Consider the following 3984-nt stretch of genomic DNA (forward strand, 5'->3'; position numbering starts at 1 on the left):
TTTTTTTTTGGATTCAAGTAAAATACAAGTAAGAAGTGATAATTATGGATTGTAACAGATTTCTTACACTTTGTATGCAGTGATCATTTTGATAAAGGTATTTATCTTAGTATACGTATGCAGTAAAAGAACTCGAAGACAAAGCAGCAATGTTTGGCCAGACTCTTAATTTCTGACTCTAACCATGGATAAATTCCTGAACGACATTGAAAGAGAGAAGCCGATCAGATTTACCTCTCAGTAACTAAGGATAGCAACAGATAATTTCACCAACTCGCTTGGTTCAGGTAGCTTTGGAGCTGTTTATAAAGGAATTTTTAGTAATGGAACCATCGTGGCTGTGAAAGTTTTCCATGGAATTTCCAACAAAAGAATTGAGGAACAGTTTATGGCAGAAGTGAGTACAATTGGAAGAGTTCACCATTTTAATCTGGTTCGACTTTATGGTTTCTGCTTCGAGAGGAATCTGATAGCTCTTGTATATGAGTATATGGAAAATGGTTCACTTCACAAGTTTTTATTTAGTGAAGACAAGAAATTGGGATTTGAACAGCTTCAGGAGATCGAAGTCGGCACAGCGCAAGGGATTGCTTACTTACATGAAGAATGCCAACACCGCATTATCCACTATGACATAAAACCAGGAAATATTCTCTTGGATGCCAAATTCTTCCCTAAAGTAGCTGATTTTGGTTTGGCCAAGCTCTGCAGCAGGGAAAATACTCATGTAACTATGACAGGAGGAAGGGGTACTCCAGGATATGCAGCACCGGAACTTTTAATGCTGTATCCTATTACCCATAAATGTGATGTTTACAGCTTTGGGATGCTACTGTTTGAAATCATAGGTAAGAGAAGGAACCTTGATAGCAATCTTCCAGAAGGCCAAGAGTGGTTTCCAAAATGGGTGTGGACAAAGACTGAAAATGGAAGTCTTGTTGAGTTAATGATAGTCTGTGGAATTGAGGACAAGGACAGAGATATGGCAGAGAGAATGATCAAAACAGCTTTGTGGTGTGTTCAATATGGGCCCGAGTCCAGGCCTTTGATAAGCATTGTGGTGAAAATGTTGGAAGGAGCATCGGAGATTCTTGCCCGTCCAAACCTTTTTGAACATTTTTTGGATGGAGCCTCATGTCCCTAATAATAATATCCCTACCCGCACTACATGGATCGATACCCTTCCGATTAATTAGAATCCTCTTCAATAACAGCAGCTTCTACTTTAGCATGTGCAACTCCTATTATGAGAAAATATGGGGACTGAAATGGCCTCCACCTAGTTAGACTGGATCAATTGACTGTAAATTATTCACTTCCAAAATTATAATGAAAATCATAGTTACTCCAAAATGGTTGCGCTATTTGTATCGCACTTTTTTATTTTGGTTCATTATATCTATAGCTCTCCTAGATTGAACTCTTATTTACAATGTAATTTGCTAGAAATGGTGCTGTACTAGAGATAATTGGTGTCACACTAGAAGTTTAGAGCAGGTTGACTTCATGATGAAATCTAGATTTTAGTTTCAACTCTTAATTGTTTCTTGTTGGCTATGGAAAGTGGCAGTTACAATTGTATTACAACATTTGATAGATTACCATCGATGAAAGTACTCGTGGAAGTTGGCGCTAATGGAATAATTTGAAGCTTGATGACAAAGAAACCAAAATGGCCATTATGGTTCATTTGCTAATGAAAACAATTGGAGCAAATATATTTAGCTTGCTAATGGGAAAAAAGTTCAAAAAAAGAAGGCAGCAACGTTGGAAGATAGTGCAGACACTGTTAATAAGCTGTATTTTCATGAAGTTCCTTTTTTTTTTTTTTGGTAGCGTTATTATCTCCTTACCTGCAACTCTAACCCTGTTCAATTATTTTTGTTTAATACTAGCTTTTGATCTTCGTCATACTTGGCACAAAAGCGGAAAAGCACAATGAGTAGTAGGCACAATGTCCCTAATCTAATTGACTCTATGTTATGCACGTCGGATTGTATCCTGTTCCAACTATTTAATTCATTTTATCATTTTTTTTCTACGTCATTTGAAATATTTAAAAAATTTTCAAATTGCTTCTGACTCTATAGACCATAGTCTCTTCCGTCCAATATGATCTTTGATTTTATTTTATTCTATCTTGTTGAAAAAAACCTACCATCCTTCGATCACATTTTCCTAGTCGATGAAATCTTCTCCCCTTGTTACACCTTAGCTGTCATCGGAAATGTTCATTCGGTCAATGCTACTAATTTTGAATCAAATGATTTAAAATTTAATTAATTGAATTATATTATTTTATTTTTATTAACCAAATCAATTAATTAATTTAAAAATTAATTTTGATTAATTTTTTGATTAACTAAATAATAAATTATTTAAATTAAATTATATTATAAACTTTTAATTTCTCATATTTTGAATAAATTAAACAAAATTATCTAATAAAATATTTAAATATTAAAGTATTATATTAAAAACTCTAACGACTTATAAAATAAATTGATCCATTTCATATTTTTTTTTATTTTTTATTTAAATTTTATATATTTCAATTAATTTGATTTTCGAATCAAATTAACCAAAAATAAAAATTTTTTAAAAATTATTTTCGTTTAACAGATTAAAATTAATTTAATAATTAATAATTAATAATTAATCAATTTAATTTAATTTAATAAATTAACTCAATTAAAATCGAATTATGTTATCAATCACCAACACTCCTCAAGTATGACCCTTTAAGGTAAACAACCATCTATTTAACCAATCACGTCAGCATCCGCGTCCATAAGGCATAAAAGAGAATCTGATTAGACATGGTAAGATTATTTTCATTCTCTACACTTTCCTTTTCTATTTTTCATATCTATGTTTAGTGTTCTTCCTTAAATACTTTATTAAGCTTTACACCACGCTTCTTAATCGAAACTTCGATGCTCCTGATTTTTTTTTATTAACAAATCCAATAAATTCCTGCTCAAAAAAAAAAAAAAATCCAATAAATTCATCAACTCAACTATCAATGAAACATGCTTTCACCAAACCCAAAATTATATCAACACGAGCGCTCATAAACCTTAACACTTTCTTTTTTTTTCAAAGATTTCAACGTAAAGGAGCATTGGCCCTTTTGCTCCAATCTGAAGTTTTTTTTTTCTTGTTTTAGTTGAAACTAACTCATGCCAATCTATCTCGCTTTGTTTTCACCTGTCTAAGTCTGATTTGTATAGGCCAAATCTCCACGAAGTTGTAAATCCGTGAAACTACGAGCCTTTGTTTTTCACTTGCGTTTTGTGTAAAAGGATCTGGTATCAATTTTTGGAGTTTTATGAGGTACAAAGATGGAGGTAGGAACTTTTAATTTATTTAAGTCTCAAACAGATTTTCAGAAAAGTGTTTTTGTGGAAATTTAATTATGATAAATGGGTTTAAATTGAAATGTGACGGAGATAATTATTACCAAAAGCATAAAAGATGAAGGGCTTCTATAGTTTAAGTTTTTCAGTAAATAATAATTATTATAATCTTTAAATAAGTTGAAATTCCATTGCAATCCACAACAACTAAATATACAACTCCGGAAGGTGATCAACTAAAAAAAAAGAATAATAGGGAGTCCCCTTAGGGTTTCCTTAGGGTTTCGCTATAGGAGGGAAGCAGTCTGGGTGGGTTTGAGTTGTGAATCTAGTCAGTATACAGTTAGTTTATAGTGTTGGTTTTGAGTTGTCAGTTCTTGGTTAGGATACTGAGTTACCTGTGGACTATCGAGTTGGGCTGTGGGGGGTGACAATCGGGAGATGGATGAGGAACTGGATTTGTTGTGGAAAAATCTCAAATTGACAGAGGAGGAAAACGATGTTGTGGAATCAGCTAGGGAGGATAAGTCGATTGAGAATGATGAGGAGAGATCATGGTTAGTGGGGATGCTCTTCACAAAGAGGCCATATAACAAAGAGGCTACAAAGGGAACTTTATAGCTGT

The 3984-nt window shown here is 33.0% G+C and overlaps 1 pseudogene; it reads left to right on the forward strand.

Annotated features, from left to right (window-relative positions):
* Positions 1–1256, forward strand: LOC111284373 (rust resistance kinase Lr10 pseudogene; annotated as a pseudogene).
* Positions 1257–3984: the final 2728 nt, after the last annotated feature.

Source organism: Durio zibethinus, chromosome 6 (assembly GCF_047325235.1).
Source record: "Durio zibethinus cultivar Kanyao isolate XHJ-2024 chromosome 6, ASM4732523v1, whole genome shotgun sequence".
NCBI classification, from domain to species: Eukaryota; Viridiplantae; Streptophyta; class Magnoliopsida; order Malvales; family Malvaceae; genus Durio; species Durio zibethinus.